The following is a 19,714-nucleotide window of genomic DNA, read 5'->3' on the forward strand; positions in this document are numbered from 1 at the left end:
CGTCATTTTTTCGGATGAATACAGGTTCTGTTTACAGCATCATGATGGTCGCACCCGTGTTTGGCGACATAGCGGTGAACGCACATTGGAAGCGTTTATTCGTCATCGCCATACTGGCGTATCACCCTACGTGATAATATGGGGTGCCATTGGTTACACGTCTCGGTCACCTCTTGTTCGGAGTGACGGCACTTTGAACAGTGGACGTTAGATTTCAGGTGTGTTACGACCCGTGGCTCCACGCTTCATTCGATCCCTGCGAAACCCTACATTTCAACAGGATAATGCACGACCACATGTTGCAGGTCCTGTACGGGCCTTTCTGGATACAGAAAATGTTCGACTGCTGCCCTGGGCAGCACATTCTCCAGATCTCTCACCAACTGAAAACGTCTGGTCAACGGTGGCCGAGCAACTGGCTCGTCACAATACGCCAGTCACTACTCTTGATGAAGTGTGGTATCGTATTGAAGCTGCATGGGCAGCTGTACCTGTACACGCCATCCAAGCTCTGTTTGACTCAATGTCCAGGCGTATCAAGGCCGTTATTATGACCAGAGGTGGTTGTTCTGGGTACTAATGTCTCAGGATCTATGCACCCAAAAGTCGGCCGAAGTGGCCTTGCGGCTCTAGGCGCTGCAGTCTGGAACCGCGAGACCGCTACGGTCGCATGCCTCGGGCATGGATGTGTGTGATGTTCTTAGGTGAGCTAGATTTAACTAGTTCTAAGTTCTAGGGGACTAATGACCTCTGAAATTGAGTCCCATAGTGCTCAGTGCCAATTGAACCATATGCACCCAAATTGCGTGAAAATGTAACCACATGTCAGTCGTTTATCATCCGCATTTATTCTTGGTGTAGCAATTTAAATGGCCAGTAGTGTAACACAGTGTGAACTTAATGTCTTAGTGAGTATTGCTGAACTGTTTGCGTCAGGACTACAACAGTGGAATTGTCTTGATGAGACCGTAAATGTGAATGCGTTCCATAACCGCCATACGCCATTCTTTCCATTTTTCAAAAGTGTAAAGAACTTGGTGTTTTGTAGTGATGTACGGGGCTCTGAGCACTATGGGACTTAACATCTGTGGTCATCAGTCCCCTAGAACTTAGAACTACTTAAACCCAACCAACCTAAGGACATCACGCACATCCATGCCCGAGGCAGGACTCGAACCTGCGACCGTAGCAGTCGCGCGGTTCCGGACTGAGCGCCTTAACCGCGAGACCACCGCGGCCGGCATGATGTACGGGAACTAGTGGCAGCTATGCGCCTTGACTGTAAAAGCGATCAATGGGGGTTGTTCCTCGACTCCTCCAAATTGTGTGCTACTGCATAGTGGCAACGTGTTCCCTTCGATTCGGATTGGGTGTAAAAATTACACGAAAGAAACATATGGTAACAGGAAACAATTGTTTTTGCGATAGGGGTGACAAGTTTAACTGGCAGTTTTCCGGGGATACGAAAGTCATAGGCATATTACTTGGACTACATCACGGCTGCATCAAATTCTGTTGCTTCCTGTGCCTCTGAGATAGCCGCACCAAAGCGAAGAAGAATAGGCCTAAGCGTCAATCACTTGAACCACGATCTCACAGTGTTACGCACGAATCATTTGTCGAAACCAAGAACATAATTCTCCACGTTCTTCATATAAAAATGGGTGCAATGAAAAATTTCGTTAAGGCCGTGGAAAAACTGGGGGAGCATTTATCTATTTGCGTGAGAAATTTCCACATCTTAGTGAGTCGAAAATAAAAGAGGCGATTTGCATTGGTCCCCACATAAGCAAATTGTACAAAGATGGGCATTTTAACATCACCATGACAGGGGATGAAAAGTCAGCTTGTAATGCCTTTGTTCAAGTATCAACAAATGTTCCAGGAAATAAGAGGCAGTAAACTGTAAGAACCTTGTGGCAAATCTTCTGCACTAGTACAATACACTAGAGTGCAACACGTCCTTTAAGTTACATTTCCTAGATTCCTACTTGGAATTCTTTCCTGACTATTGTGGTGCTGTAACCGACGAGCACAAAGAACGCTTCCGCCAGCAAATTTCGGAGATGGAAATGAGATGCCAGGGAAAGTAGAGTGCGTCAGTGATATCCGATTACCGCTGGACACTAATTACGGAATCACAAGCGGAGAAGTACAAATGCCAGGCAAAGCGCTTAATCTCCAGTGGCCTTCCTCCAAGGGATAACCCAAAATAAATACAAGCATAAGCTTATAGGCAATAGCGTAAAGTTATCATAACTTCAAAACGAGAGATAATCTTACTTTTTTCAAAAACATTTTCGCTATCAGCTGTTCCGTGATAGTTACAGAAAAAAGTAAAATTTTGTTGGCTAGTGTAATTATAGCTATGAGGAGTAGTATGTTTTTAGGTTGGTTAGTACTTCCATGCACATGCGGCAAGAACAAGCCATTAATGCTTATTTTCCCCTGGGCAGCAGATCAGATGTTTAAGTGTGGAGACAAACGATTAGTCTATACTGACAGATTTACACCACCAGTTAGTGGAGCAGTTACGACCTTTCAGGAAACATTAGGTCATGACATCAGGGAACTTGTTTGTGGGATACTGTTCAGAGCGGAGAAAAAGCAACCAACACACTGATCTGTGTACGTATTAAGCTACTGCATACAAAAATATCTCCACTTACACCCGCCACACTATGTACTACAACACTGAAATCCCCGTGCCACAGTGCTGTAGCATCTTTATGTTGCCCACATCTTCCATCTATACAAGAGCGCTGGTCGTACAACGAATTTGTAGGACTATGGTTGACCTGCTTGTGCCATGGATATACTCTTTCACATGCAACTTTCTAAAGCTGCTCCGAAATGAACTTTCGTATAAAGGCGTATTCCTTGGTATGGAAACGAGTCAACATTCTTTTTGGTCGCAGCACCTTCATACCTTCCTTCAGTCCTCTGTTTACTAAGCTAAGATTGGTGCCTTTTCTGAAATATTTTTTGTTTTCGTCATAAGCGTTTCAGCTAGTTGGCACAACCTTCCATCTGTTTCCTCTTCCATGTCAGGAAAATTGCAGCGAAACGCTGCTTGCATAAACTCCATAACCAAACCCACTTTTCCTGTAGCATTTTCCCCCTAGGTGGTTCCTCTAAACCTAGCATGTAGATTCCAAAGTGGCTTCCTCGTCTTCTCTTGCTCTTTAAATTGCATCAGTGAATGGATACCCATTCACTGCACATTCAGTATTGGTTATTGCGCTAAGTAAAAGTATGTCTACTCGTGTGAGCCATCCACAACATTGTCTTGATCTTCAAGGACAATGATGATGCCAGCTATTGTTTCCTCGAAGATGAATGTTCATATTTCCTTGCAGAGAGAACTCAAGCGACACTCTCTTTTACAGTTTTCTGGAAAGAACTGACGCAAAGAGTGAAGTGAATTCCGCTTTGGGATATTCTACAAGACATACGCTATCTGGATAATATGGACAGCTATTATATATGAGCCGCCCGGGGTGGCCGAGCGGTTCTAGGCGGTACAGTCTGGAACCGCGCGACAGCTACGGTCGCAGGTTCGCATCCTGCCTCGGGCATGGACGTGTGTGATGGTTCAAATGGTTCAAATGGCTCTGAGCACTATGGGACTTAACTTCTGTGGTCATCAGTCCCCTAGAACTTAGAACTACTTAAACCTAACTAATCTAAGGACATCACACATATCCATGCCCGAGGCAGAATTCGAACCTGCGACCGCAGCGCTCACGCGGTTCCAAACTGAAGCGCTTAGAACCGCACGGCCACACAGGCCGGCCGTGTGTGATGTCCTTAGGTTAGTTAGGTTTAAGTAGTTCTAAATTCTATGGGACTGATGACCTTAGAAGTTAAGTCCCATAGTGCTCAGAGCCATTAGAACCATTATTATATATGAGGTCCACCCTTCACCTTTATAACGGCTTGAACTCTACTGGGGAAATTTTCAGTGACGTGTCGAAATGCCTGTCGAGGAATGGCAGTCCATTCTGCCTCAAGATACGAAACCAAGTGAAGAGCAACAACAACGAGGTCGTATGTCGGCCTGAAACTGCCGTTAGAGGTGTGCAACCATTATTATTGACATAATTCAGTGGATTTTAGAAACGCTGAGTTGTGGCAAACAAACAGGTACTAGTTGTTTTCGTGCATTTATTCTAAATGATTCGGGCTCTGACCATCGTCAGATTTCCTAGTATAAACAACATAACAAATAATTAGTTATACATTTTTTATAAACACCAATGTTAACAAGAAACCGCAAGATCAAACTGTGTGTCAGAACCAATACATACCATTTGGTAGCAGAAATAACTTTGACAGCTTGTTCCTTACTTATACAAAACATGTGTCACATAATTTGAAATAGGAAAATGGGAATGTTGGTCGTGAGAAGGACTACAAAAAGTTGCTACACTCGGCGCAAGAGCGCACCACCTTACGGCATTGCTGCTGTGCAAATGCCGATTTGTTTACTAAAAACTTAAACAGTAATCAATAACTAAAAGTACATGTTGTGCACATAGGCACATTGAAACACATCGCAGTGATACGAAGTACAATAAAGTACATTACAAAAATGTAGAAAAAATATTTTGTCTTGGAAAGAAGATTTGTCGAAGATTACAAAAGGATTTTTGTAGATTTGCAGTTTCACTTGTTGACTATTCGTCAAACATAAAATCTTTAGACATTTGTCCCATCCTGTGGTTTATTATTTCCGCTATCCATATGCCAAAACGCTTCCTGCACGTTAAAACAATAGAATACCACAACAAAAATACATGTAGTGTGACTGCACTAAGCACAATGAAAGAAGCGTCACTGCAGTAAATGTTTCAGGAGGAAGGGTATTGGCAAAAATAAGTTTTTAAACGTTGAAATTTACAGTCCCTTTCCTATGTAGTACTCTGAACGAAGACAAACTTTTCTGTAATTTTCATACGTTATTCTTTTAAGATAAATGAATAGTTATTCTTTTAAGATAAATAAATATTTTAATATGTACTTTCGTTCAGCCACACCACACGTATTTTTGTTGTTGTATTTTACTGTTTTACGGGCAGTAAACCTTTTTGGCATATGGATAGAAGAAATAATAAACCGCAGGATTGGACAAATGTGTTAAGATTTTGTGTTTGACAAACAGTCAAGACGTGTAATTGCAAATCTAAACAAATCCTTTTGTAATCCTCGGCAAGTCATGTCTTTCCAAGACAAAATATTTTTTTTCTACTTTCAATGAACATATCGGCATTTGCACAACCGCAGTGCCGTAATGTGGTGCCCTCTCACACCGCGTGGTTTACTTAGCAAGTGCTAGCGCACTGAAGTAGCAGTTTTTCATAGTCCTTCTTACGACCAACATTCCCACTTTCCAATTTCAGATTATGTGACACACCTTTTGGTTCGTGAATGAGTGAGTAAGGAACACGCTGTCAAAGTTATTTTGGTATGGAATGGTATCTATTCCGGTTCTGTCACTTAGTTTGATTTTGCGCTTTCATGTTAACGTTTGATGTTTAAAAAAATGTATAACTAATTATAAGTTATATTGCTTACACCAGGAAATCTGATGAAGGGCAGAGTCCGAAGCATGTCATTTGGAATAAATGCACCAAAAAACGACTAGTAGCACTTTTGTTTGCCAATAGTCAGTGTGTCTAAACTCCGTTCAGTTATATTAACAATGAGGCCATTAGAGACGGGAAACCAGAGAAGGTGATGTTAGACACTGGGGGTCTGGAGTGATGACGACGTCGTAGCTCATCCCAAGCCAGTCCATTTCAGGAATGTTATTGTCCACAGACAACTCCCTCACAGTGGCTGCTTTATGACTGAGTGCAGTGATGCTGATACAATCACTGTATTCGAATTATTCATTTAATGTATGCAGCACACAATGCGGTAAAATGTGTTGATAACATTCCTCATTTAGCGTTTTATTAAGCGCAATAACAGGAGCGCACGCTATATAGGAGAACACCCCCACATGGAGACACCATCTCCTCCAAACTACACTGCTGGCACTAAAGTAACATTTTTCAGGCATTCGCCAAATCCAAAAGCTTCCACCGGATTTCCATATAGTATGGTGTGAATCGTCCACTACATCACTCGTTTTTAATCGTCAACTGTCTAGAGGTATCGCTCTTGACAACCTCTAAATCATCGCTTAGCACTGACAACGGAAACCTGTGACTTATGAAGAGCTGGTCGATCAGTGTAGTCCCCACGCAGTCATTGTCCTAGCTGGACGGTTATTAGCACTCTGGGAATCAAGAGCGACCCCTTCCGCCGATTTCATGCAATTTTACAACCAGCTTCCGCAATATTCGACTGTCTGTGTCCGTCAGTACATACGGACTGGCTGTTCTTGGTTCGGCTTCGGTTGTTCCTTCGTCTTTTCGCTTCACAGTCATAACACCAACAGTCGAGCTGGGTAGCTCCGGCGCAGTTGAAATTTCCCTGATGGATCTGTTACTCTGGTGAAATCCAGTGACATTCGGAGTCACTGAGCTCTCGTGACCGATCCATTCCGCTGTTGGTGCTACTCTGCTATCAACACAGTACTGCCCACCTCCTTTTATACTGCAGGGGTCCGCCTCTGGTGACATCTAGTGGCCAATTCCGCTTTACATAGAGGTGTCCGGATACTTTTCTGCAGATGGTGTAGTTACTCGAATAGTGTAATTACTCTGTTAAAAAAAAGTAAAGATCAGATGCCTCATGATCGATAACAGTGAATAGCCATGGAAATGGGAAAGCAGACGATGTGTAGGCACTTTAAATAAACCTTCTAGATTATTGGATGTTTCAGTTACTGGTTCCCCTTGCGACACATAATACATGTCATTCTCAGATGGACAAACAGGCAATCATCATGGGTCGTACCACTCGCTCCTTCCAGCTCCTTGATTTCTTTCTTACCATCGGCGCCTGTCCTGTCCGCCTCTCCCTGACCCTCACCTACCTTGGCCTCACCATTGACAGTCACCTCACCTGGATCGCTCATCTCCGCTCTATCCAATCCAAAGCCCACAACCGCCTCCAGCTCCTCTCTGGCCGGACATGGGGGCTGAACCCCTCTACCATCATCCACACCTACAAATCCTTAATCCATCCCATCCTCTGTTATGCCAGTCCCGCCTGGATATCTGCCCCCCCCCCCCCAAATTCTGTAAGTCCCTCCAGATCCTCGAGCCCCATGTACTCAGCCTCACTTTCCATATACACCTCCCATCCCCCAGGCGGATCCTCTACCTCCTGATTCCTTTCCCCCATCTGCTCCTGTTCCTCGAACATATCCGTATCCTCTACACCTCTTTACACCTTGATCCTCCTCATCCCCTGGTTGCTTCTCTCCTCTCCAACTCTCGCCCTCTGCCGCACCTTCACTGTTGTGTCCTCCCTACCCTTCATCTCAATGCCCTTCATCTCCTTTCCCAAAGTGGCTTCCGTCGACTCCCCCTCCTGGATGGTGCCCTCTCTCCCTCCATTTATCCCTCCTATCAACTCTGATCCTCACCTCCCACTCCCTTCCTCTGTCCTTTCCCCGGGCTCCCTCTTCCCCCCTTCCATCCTGTTTTTTCCCCACCTACCCTCTCTCTACTTCCCTTCTCTACCCCAAGTCCTTTTTGCTCTCCCCTTCACTACCTTTCCCACTCCTTCTCGCATTGGCCCAGCCCCCCCTCTTTTCGATGTCCCCTCCCTTCATCAGTTCCCCCTTCTTTTCTTTTCTCTCCTGCCCTCCCTTTTCCCCCTCATAGGTCCGGGTCCCCCCCTCCCCCATCTGCTGCCATGTCACCTGTATAATGCTGTTATCAGTGAGTGTTCAGTGCTGTGCGTCCCCTGTCAGTGTTGCGAACAGCCACCACTGTCGCTAGTTGCGTTTTTTATCTCGTACAAACAGAAATTAAATTGTGCCTGTCTCTTTCTTGTGTATCTTCATCCGCATCATCACTGCAGTGTTTTATATTTTAAATTCCACAACTTTCCGCCATTTTATCGTTTTTTACAATGTCACCGTTTTATCGCCTGTTTTTCTTGTTTGTTTATATTCTCATTATGTTTTTTAACTTATCTGTAGGCTGTGGAGCAGCATATTATGCTGCTGCCAGCCCGCCCCCCTCTGGGGTGGGGGGGGGGGGGTGAGAGATTGAAACCCAATAACGAAAAGAAAAACGATTGACAAACCATTAATGCGAAAGGCTGGATTCAGAGATAACTCCGTAAACTGAGCAGATGAAGCTATATTAATATAATAAAGAATTAAAGAGGGTCCGTCTTGTTGCAAGCATCAGTTTATTGTTTTGCTTTAATACGCAGACATTTTTCACCACAGTATCGGAATAGCCAGTGGTTTTTCTTTTTCTTTTATTGTTCCTGAACTACATACAAACTGACTATGTAGTTTAGGAAATATGTCTCATTAGATTTTGTTGTTATTTAAATTACATATGTACTTTACCTGTTATATACATTGTGTGTGCCCTTTGAATGGGAACCGAAATAAGCCAGAGGACTAAATTAATACACCTTGTGATCTGCAAGCGTAGGACTCTAGGGACATCCTCTGAGTTGAGCTTTCATTTAGAAGACACCTTCTTTAAAAAATTTTTGGCATATGTCCCTTCTTTAGGCTTACCATTTTCGCATTTTATTTGTCCTGAGCTGTGGCTGGTTTTTATTTGTCTGCCAAAAGTTTTTTGCTGTCGTTTGTGTATTCACTGTGGGTTAATGCGCTTGTAACTTGTCAGTTTTTCAACTGGTCACTTTGCTCTACGACGCCCTGGTTGTTGCGAATAAAAGAATTTTATTTTGAGAAGGGTGAGTCCCCCACCTTCCCGTATCAAGCGATTAATATTCTACTGACGTGTGAGTATTTCATATTGGTTGTCATACGGCAAAGATTACTTTATGTAATAGGTATCTGGTCTATTATCATAATGTCGATTGTATATTTTCTGTTTTGAAAGACTGTTTCATTGTGGCTGTCTAGTATACACATGTCAGCCATTGTTACTAATCTGTTACTTGCGAATCCCATAAGCAGGCGAGCGTTTCTAATCTACTTCTAGTGCATATTTAGTATATCTACACTATCGGTTAATTAATCTTTTGCAAGTTTTCACAAGCCACAACCAAATTTATGTTGTGAATATCTTTTATTTCATTTTTACGATTTAAGAGTTCCCTGCTTTATACGAGGGACTTCCAATAATTAAAGAGACAAATTGCTGTAGAGATGAAACTATGGGGAAGTTTTGTACTTTCATGACTTTGGGTTGGCATCACTGGGATGAGCTGAGAATAGCCGACGGATAAAAATTGTTTTATTTATAGCCTCAATATCGCACTAAACGATGGCGTGTCCGCCTGAAGTTTCCACACTAGGAAAACGTCTATGTAGTGATCCGTTTTTTGCTTTATGAAGGTGAAATACGGCTAAAATCTCTTCTCGGATGCTTTTACAGTATTGTGAACGTTGCATGAATCTGCAGGAATTTTGGAAGTACGTAAAAGAGTTCAAAGACGATCGATGCTCAATAGTTGACGAGCAAGTCCTGGCCAGCGTGTTGGAGTGTCAACTCCTTCACTTGAAACCCGCATTGACGACGTTATTCGTGGAGACCGATGTGTTACAGTTCCAATGGCGTAAACGGTTGCGGTAACAAGCTCAAGTACAGTAAAATGCACCCCCAGATCTACGATATTTCCGAACCGGGGCAAAAACTTGATAGTAGCGCCCCCACCCCCTCCCACCCACTCGACCGTTTGAAATAGGACGCCAAAATGTTTAAAGAAATGTCGTTTTCTCAAAACTTTGTTAGTCTTGTAGCACATATCTTTCTGAAGAGTTTGATATATAAAAAAAATATGTTCGAAGAAATGTAAGATATGTTATTTGGTCGTAAGTATGCCAAAGTACAGTGCCATGCCTCTTCACACACCATTCTTCTATCGTACGTCACTGTATTTCGCTCTGTGGAATTCAAACTTGCATATTTTGTAATGCAAGCCATCAAATTTAGGTTCAGGACAGAGGAAATTTATTACCTGTGGTGCCTCTCCTACTTCCAGTTGGCCGGTTTGACATCCAACCCCATTTTAAAAAAAAACTCATAATTAATACTGGGTGGGATTATTTGTGACAGGGAGAGTAAGAGTTCATTAGAAAACTTGCATTCCTTATTGCCTATTAGCTAATAACATTATCTTTTGTGTGACATAAAATTAAACATAGGAAACATAAAACCAGTAAAGACAGGAGACAAGCAACACAGTACATATTTCTTCAATCCTCAAATAGCTCTGAGCACTATGCGACTTAACTTCTAGGGTCATCAGTCGCCTAGAACTTAGAACTAATTAAACCTAACTAACCTAAGGACATCACATACATCCATGCCCGAGGCAGGATTCGAACCTGCGACCGTAGCGGTCACGCGGTTCCAGACTGAAGCGCCTAGAACCGCACGGCCACAACGGCCGGGTTCAATCCTCAGGTCCCAGCATTTTTTCTTCTGTAATCTTGCTACAGCTTTTCAAGGCGTGCTTTCCTTTCTGCAAAAAAATTCTAATACTTCATCAAACTTCGTCAAACGTTTTGCGCCATGAAAGATCAAAATTTCGTTGTCTAATATTGAAAAACGCGTTAATACGAATAGTACCCAAGAATGGTGTGGTTTCTCGATTTTATTACGTCTATTTTGTCACCATCTGCTAGATAAAACGGATTAGGCCTTTCTAATATTGCAACAGTTGTAACACATGCCAAATAAGCGAGATTGTTTTGACCAGTTGGCCTTTTTCTGTCTATCTCATTTACACAAATAACTCGACAGAATATCTACATCTACATGACTACTCTGCAATTCACATTTAAGTGCTTGGCAGAGGGTTCGTCGAACCACAATCATACTATCTCTCTACCATTCCACTCCCGAACAGCGCGCGGGAAAAACGAACACCTAAACCTTTCTGTTCGAGCTCTGATTTCTCTTATTTTATTTTGATGATCATTCCTACCTATGTAGGTTGGGCTCAACAAAATATTTTCGCATTCGGAAGAGAAAGTTGGTGACTGAAATTTCGTAAGTAGATCTCGCCGCGACGAAAAACGTCTTTGCTTTAATGACTTCCATCCCAATTCGTGTATCATATCTGCCACACTCTCTCCCCTACTACGTGTATTATATCCCCCTGGTAAGGATCCGACACCGCGCAGCAATATTCTAACAGAGGACGAACGAGTGTAGTGTAAGCTGTCTCTTTAGTGGACTTTTTGCATCTTCTAAGTGTCCTGCCTATGAAACGCAACCTTTGGCTCGCCTTCCCCACAATATTATCTATGTGGTCTTTCCAACTGAAGTTGTTCGTAATTTTAACACCCAGGTACTTAGTTGAATTGACAGCCTTGAGAATTTTACTATTTATCGAGTTATCGAATTCCAACGGATTTCTTTTGGAACTCATGTGGATCACCTCACACTTTTCGTTATTTAGCCTCAACTGCCACCTGCCACACCATACAGCAATCTTTTCTAAATCGCTTTGCAACTGATACTGGTCTTCGGATGACTTTACTAGACGGTAAATTACAGCATCATCTGCGAACAACCTAAAAGAACTGCTCAGATTGTTACCCAGGTCATTTATATAGATCAGGAACAGCAGAGGTCCCAGGACGCTTCCCTGGGGAACACCTGATATCACTTCAGTTTTACTCGATGATTTGCTGTCTATTACTACGAACTGCGACCTTCCTGACAGGAAATCACGAATCCAGTCGCACAACTGAGACGATACCCCATAGGCCCACAGCTTGATTAGAAGCCGCTTGTGAGGAACGGTGTCAAAAGCTTTCCGGAAATCTAGAAATACGGAATCAACTTGAGATCCCCTGTCGATAACGGCCATTACTTCGTGCGAATAAAGAGCTAGCTGCGTTGCACAAGAATGATGTTTTCTGAAACCATGCTGATTACGTATCAATAGATCGTTCCCTTCGAGGTGATTCATAATGTTTGAATACAGTATACGCTCCAAAACCCTACTGCAAACCGACGTCAATGATATAGGTCTGTAGTTAGATGGATTATTCCTACTAACCTTCTTAAACACTGGTGCGACCTGCGCAATTTTTCAATCTGTGGGTACAGATCTATCAGTGAGCGAGCGGTTGTATATGAGTGCTAAGTAGGGAGCTATTGTATCAGCGTAATCTGAAAGGAACCTAATCGGTATACAATCTGGACCTGAAGACTTGCCCGTATCAAGCGATTTGAGTTGCTTCGCAGCCCCTAAGGTATCTACTTCTAAGAAACTCATGCTAGCAGCTGTTCGTGTTTCAAATTCTGGAATATTCCATTCATCTTCCCTGGTGAAGGAATTTCGGAAAACTGCGTTCAATAACTCCGCTTTAGCGGCACAGTCGTCGGTAACAGCACCATCGGCACTGCGCAGCGAAGGTATTGACTGCGTCTTGCCGCTTGTGTACTTTACACACGACCAGAATTTCTTCGGATTTTCTACCAAATTTCGAGACAATGTTTCGTTGTGGAACCTATTAAAGGCATCTCGCATTGAAGTACGTGCCAAATTTCGCGCGTCTGTAAATTGTAGCCAATCTTCGGGATTTCGCGTTCTTCTGAACTTCGCATGCTTTTTCCGTTGCCTCTGCAACAGCGTTCGGACCTGTTTTGTGTACCATGGGGGATCAGTTCCATCTCTTACCAATTTATGAGGTATGAATCTCTCAATTGCTGTTGCTACTATATCTTTGAATTTGAGCCACATCTCGTCTACATTTGCATAGTCAGTTCGGAAGGAATGGAGATTGTCTCCTAGGAAGGTTTCTAGTGACACTTTATCCGCTTTTTTAAATAAAATTATTTTGCGTTTGTTTCTGGTGGATTGAGCCTAGCTACAACGACCTTGTGATCACTAATCACTGTATCAGTCATGATGCTCTCTATCAGCTCTGGATTGTTTGTGGCTAAGAGGTCAAGTGTGTTTTCGCAACCATTTACAATTCGCGTGGGTTCGTGGACTAACTGCTCGAAATAATTTTCGGAGAAAGCATTTAGGACAATATCGGAAGATGTTTTCTGCCTACCGCCGGTTTTGAACAAGTATTTTTGCCAACATATCGAGGGAAGGTTGAAGTCCCCACCAACTATAACCGTATGAGTGGGGTATTTATTTGTTACGAGACTCAAATTTTCTCTGAACTGTTCCGCAACTATATCATCGGAGTGTGGGGGTCGGTAGAAGGAGCCAATTATTAACTTAGTTCGGCTGTTAAGTATAATCTCTACCCACACCAATTCGCACAGAGTATCTACTTCGACTTCACTACAAGATAAACCACTACTGACAGACACAAACACTCCACTACCAATTCTGCCTAATCTATCTTTCCTGAACACCGTCTGAGACTTCGTAAAAATTTCTGCAGAACTTATTTCAGGCTTTAGCCAGCTTTTTGTACCTATAACGATTTCAGCTTCTGTGCTTTCTATTAGCGCTTGAAGCTCAGGGACTTTCCCAGCGCAACTACAACAATTTACAACTACAATTCCGACTGTTCCTTGATTCAAGCACGTCCTGTATTTGCCTTGCACCCTTTGAGATTGCAGCCCACCCCGTACTTTCCCGAGGCCTTCTAACCTAAAAAACCGCCCAGTCCACGCCACACAGCCTCCGCTATCCGTGTAGCCGCCAGCTGAGTGTAGTGAACTCCTGACCTATTCAGCGGAACCCGAAACCCCACCACCCCATGGCGCAAGTCAAGGAATCTGCAGCCAACACGGTCGCAAAACCGTCTGAGCCTCTGATTCAGACCTTCCACCCGGCTCTGCACCAAAGGTCCGCAGTCGGTTCTGTCAACGATGCTGCAGATGGTGAGCTCTGCCTTCATATCGTAAGCAAGACCGGCAGCCTTCACCAAATCAGATAGCCGCTGGAATCCAGAGAGAATTTCCTCAGATCCAAAGCGACACACGTCATTAGTGCCGACATGGGCCACCACCTGCAGCTGGCTGCACCCTGTGTTCTTCATGGCATCCGGAAGGACCCTTTCCACATCAGGAATGACTCCACCCGGAATGCACACGGAGTGCACACTGGATTTCTTCCCCTCCTTAGCCACCATATCCCTAAGGGCCCCATTACGCGCCTAACATTGGAGCTCCCAACTACCAATAAGCCCACCCTCTGTGATTGGCTGGACCTTGAAGACTGAGAATCATCCTCTGAAACAGGGCAGGCAGCTGCATCTGGCTCAGCCAGAGACAGTGCCTGAAACCTGTTTTTCAGATGCACCGGGGAGGCTTTCTGATCAGCCTCCGGGGACGTCTTTCGCTGCCTGCCACGCGTTGGAACGACCTCCCAATCAACCACAGTCGAGGGCTCAGCCCCACTGCGGGCAGCAACCGGGGCAACCACAGCGGCAGACCGATCTGGGGACAGACGGGACGAGGTTGACTTCCCCGTGATACCCAAGTCCGGTTTCCCACAGTGGCGCCCATTGGCCACAGCCTCAGCTGCGCGACAGAAGTCAGCGCCGCTTGCAGCTGTGAGCGAAGGGATGCCAACTCAGCCCTCATCCGAACACAGCAATCACAGTCCCTGTCCATTCTAATCGATGTTGAACAACAGCTACTGAAACACGAGTCAGTGCCTAGATAACGCAAGGGAAACACGCAAAGAATGTATTAACTAACCTGTACAAATGCCTAACGACTGAGCTACAATCTGCCTGAATTTACGATTACAGTAATTAAAACTCGAAATTACACCACCTATACGAAACCCACACGCAATTTAAGAAAGAATCTACGAAGTAAACACTAAAGCGCGATGCTACAACTGTCAAATACTATAATACGCCCGAAATTTATGAATTAAACAATGCAAGTACCCAAAAACACGCAAAGAAATTAAGAATTAAACTATGTAACAAATAAGTAAGCTAGGGCTATACGACTTGCTGCTGCAGCTGCTTATCCAACGGCGGCAGGGAGCACACTGGCTGTGGCCAACCGACACTGACCGTTCAAAACAAAAACAGAAGACAGACGACTACGCGAATTTACACTATTCAGGTACTAAAACGCGATGCTACAACTCTCTAATACTATAATAAGCCCGAAATTTATGAATGAAACACTAAGTACCAATATCAAATGCCTATTAGGCCTATTACAAGCAAAAAGTTCTATGTTAGGAAATAGTTTCACATATTACTCATAGGCTCCAGTTTTTCATCGAAATTTTTATATAAATTTGGAATTATCATATTCTTCCATATAAGTAGTGTAATGATCCTGCTTCTTTTCTTTCCTCGTTCTAACAAATCCTGTAACTGTTCCTGCCATTGTCAAAACTTATTCTCCAGTTATCACTAACCTTGCCAGAATCACCGCTTTAGTTATCCCGCATTTATTCTGCGGTTAGGCATTATTACGGTTCGTACAATACGTTTTCCGCGCTATGTCGGAAATAGAACTTAGCGCCTGCTAACCAGCTGTACAGTCCCTGGTACAACTGGCCCTTAGTATTGTAGCGATCTGACAAAAATTATCTATCAAAATTTCATTTTCTTAGATACACCGGAATGATAACATGTAATCTTCCTTACGTGTTATTCCTGTTGGTCGTTTGTTTCCATCTGGTAGTCTGAATCTATGGATTTCGGTAATAATTATAACAACGCTTATCATTCGCAGACCCAATCAACATCATAAACAGCGACTGGTATTCACCCGTTCGGGTCGCTTCGGCTCAGCTCGAGGGTACAGATCTTTTGTCTGCGGGAAAGTTTTTCATTTTTTGATGAGACGGGGATTCCCTCGGCAGAGGCGTAAGGTACACTATGCACGCATTCAAAAATCAACTTATGATTTGTTCAGAAATCAACTTATAATGCGTTCAGAAATGTTCAAAAACCAACAGGGATGCATTTCAAAGTTATGTGCATAATTGATAGGACAACATGCGCGGGACACTAGGCGCTTTGTGAACAAGATTTTCTTCTTCAAGAATGTGAATGTGGCGCCCCCTGAAATTGCCACCCGAGGCAGATACCCCGGTTTGCCTCCCCCCCCCCCTCTCCTTCCCAGATACGGACCTGAAAATAAGTGCAGGGGTGGGTCCTGAAAGAGTTAAACATCAGAGGGAAAAGTCATGTTGACAGTCTTTCGGTATGCCCAAGTTGTCATCTTTTGTGTTTATTTGGAAGATCAGCGCACAATAAACAGTGTCTTCTACTCAGACGTACCAATTATAAAAGGAAAACCAACAAAGACAGGAGGACGTCGTGGATCTCAAACAAAAGAACTGATATTGCTACACAACAATGATCGCCCTCACACCGTCGGGCTGATCCAAGAAACCATTGAAGAAGCCGGTTGCTGCTTTGTTTGAGCTCAACCATCTGCAGTCCAGATTAGGCTCCCTCTGCTTTTCATTTTTAATGGCCGCACAGGGAGGCATCACGAGGAAACAACTTCAGCAACAACAAAATCAACGATTTTGTGGGAAAGTGGCTTAAACAATAAGACAACTGCCTTGCATCAGGTATGAGAAAACTAGTTCCTCCTTGGGATAAGTGTATTAATGTTGATGGGAATTACGTTGAGAAGTAATAAAATTCTCATTTTGTACAAAAAACGACACACCGAAAATGGCAATTGAAATGTGATGTTACAAAACCACAAAATCTACACGTAGAACTACAGGAAAAAGTGGAGACTTCCAACCAGTCTTCACATGAGAGTGCTGCATAGTTTCAACATTATAAACTGAACGCTTTACTGACACGCAGGAAACGTGACTGGGGGCGTAAGTAATACAAAAAATTAATGTGCAGCGTGCAAAAGCCGGTTTTTTTTTTTTTTTTTGTAAATTACTGCAATTTACATACAGCTGCAGCGAAAACTGGCCACCACAAGAAACTTGAATGACAGGTATTGGGTGCATAAATTCGTACCGTTTATCCATAAGTTTAATAAATACGGCAGATACACATAACGGAGACTACAGTCATCAATATTCTCCTTGACTATATACAACAGCCTGCTAACGCTGGGATAACTTCTCGATTCCGCGACTATGGAAATCAGGTGGTTTTGAGGCGAGGAACTCATCGAGCTATCTTCGGAGCGCATTTTCATCCGGAAAGGAAGTTCCCTGAAGGTTGTTCGACAGAGAGCGGAAAAGGAACAACGTGGGTGCGGAATGACTTCCCAACACAAATCCTGTATAATGTTTTCTGTAAGTCTAGCGTAATGCGGGCAGACATTATCGTGGGAAAGCATCGCTTAACGCAGTCTTCCTCGTCCTAGTTCTTGGTTTGCGTTTCCAAGACGTCCCAGTTGTTGACAATAAATATGTCAGCAATGATGGTTACACCTCAGGGAAGCAGTTCGTAGTACACCACACAGTCCCTCTTCCACCAGATGTATAACATATTTTGAGGATGCGCGCAGGCCTTTGTACTGGGAGTTGCTGCTTTGTTTGAGCTCAACCATTTCTTTCTTTTCCATTTGTTAGCCTAAAGACACCATTTCTCGTCACCAGTAAAGGTACAGGATAGGAATGGCCGGTGTTGTTCTCGAGCCAATTGGTGACAAGCAATCAGAGACGCAGATTTTTGAGTTTTGGCATAGAGCATGCAGTACCTACACAACCAGTTTTTGAACCTTCCCCGTTGCACGCATTATTTATTTATCGTATGGCACCCGTTGCACGCAAATGTCGCACGATGGTGGAAAGATCACAGTTCATGACATTTGCCAGTTCCTGAGTACAGTGATGGGGATTATTGTGGATAAATACGTTTAAACGATCTTCACCAAACCCAAAAGGTCTTGTTGAACTTGGAGATTCACTGATGGCAAAGTGATTCTTTTTAAAACGAGAAAACCATTTTCTTGTCGTGCTCTGTCCAATCGCTTTTTCTCCGCACACGGCACAAATGTTTCAGGTTAACTGCGCTGCTGTTACCTCTCTATTGAACTCAAACAGAAGAACATGTCGGAAACGTTCGGATTTTTCTACTTCACACACCATTTTCTAGCGTCCACAGCTCCACTCACTATTTCCAGCCGTCCGCGGTGGTCTAGCGGTTCTAGGCGCTCAGTCCGGAACCGCGCGACTGCTACGGTCGCAGGTTCGAATCCTGCCTCGGGCATGGATGTGTGTGATGTCCTTAGGTTAGTTAGGTTTAAGTAGTTCTAAGTTCTAGGGGACTGATGACCACAGATGTTAAGTCCCATTGTGCTCAGAGCCATTTGAACTATTTCCAAATGACAAAATGATACTATGTTTACTCAAATAGCATCAGCGAACTACAAGTAAAAATGGCAATCGATAAAAAGACCAATAGCAACCGATACACAAAAAAGCGAAACGAAGTCGTTACGAACTTGTGCACCAGCCTAATATTTGACAAACTGCGCTAGGGGGGTTAACGTTATATTGTTCATTGATTTACTGTTTCGTCCCGTTACATTGTTCATTGACTGACTGTTTCGTCGGTTCTTGGTAGAATATTTTATGCATTATGAATGAAACAGTCACTGGTGTAATAATCTACACTATTTATTATTTGCTATATGAACCGGTGTTAAATCCAAATGGCTCCGAGCACTATGGGACTTAACATCTGTGGTCATCAGTCCCCTAGAACTTAGACCTACTTAAACCTAACTAACCTAAGGACATCACACAACACCCAGTCATCACGAGGCAGAGAAAATCCCTGACCCCGCCGGGAATCGAACCCGGGAACCCGGGCGTGGGAAGCGAGAACGCTACCGCACGACCACGAGCTGCGGACTGTTAAATCCAGGTGTGTAAAAACATCATTTTATGCGCCCAACACTGTTACAAGCTTTTTGCCCGATGGCTAAGAGAGAACTCCATCTTTGGAAAGGAGTAAAATATATAAAAGTTCTTTCAGTTGTGGCGAATTCTATATAGGTCAGAACACGAGGGCAATATGTGCCCCTTTGAAGGAACAGCACAGAAATTGAAAACTTAGAAAAGGAGACTCTACTTTTGCAGACTACCTACTTAAAGAAGGCCACTGTTACATGGTGAAACATGAAGTTTTACATCACATCTATAAAGGAAATTTTAGAAATTAATAAACACGTGTCCATCAACCCAAGCTTAGTACTGAATGACTACATACAGTTCCCTTCCTGCCGCTTCTAACTGCAAATGCTGCTCGTAATCCCATCCAGGCCATGTTGTAAATTACCTCTCTTACTCAAATACCCCATTTTCCTTTCTATCAGTTTCTAAAATTTTTTCTCATTGGGTTAAAAAATTTACTTTGTTTTATCACAGCTGCTTCACTCACCTGATTAATATCACTATTATATCATCTGCTTTTAATTTATGACGTCTTAAAAATAAGATTATATTCTTCAGCCACATCTTTCGAATATGTTTAGTGTTCAGTTGTAATTTGTCTATAACAGTTAATTTGCCACATATTTTATCTTTGTTTAATAATCTTACATCACATTTACACTGAAATAATCCCTTTTGCTTTATTCCTAATTCTAACATTAACATTTTCGTCTCTTGAAATAGAGATACTCTGTCGATGCACTAGAATAAAGGACTATGCGACTGGTCCCGGCGGAAGTTCGAGTCCTCCCTCGGGCATGGGTGTGAGTGT

The sequence above is a fragment of the Schistocerca americana genome, chromosome 6 (assembly GCF_021461395.2).
Source record: "Schistocerca americana isolate TAMUIC-IGC-003095 chromosome 6, iqSchAmer2.1, whole genome shotgun sequence".
Taxonomy (NCBI): domain Eukaryota; kingdom Metazoa; phylum Arthropoda; class Insecta; order Orthoptera; family Acrididae; genus Schistocerca; species Schistocerca americana.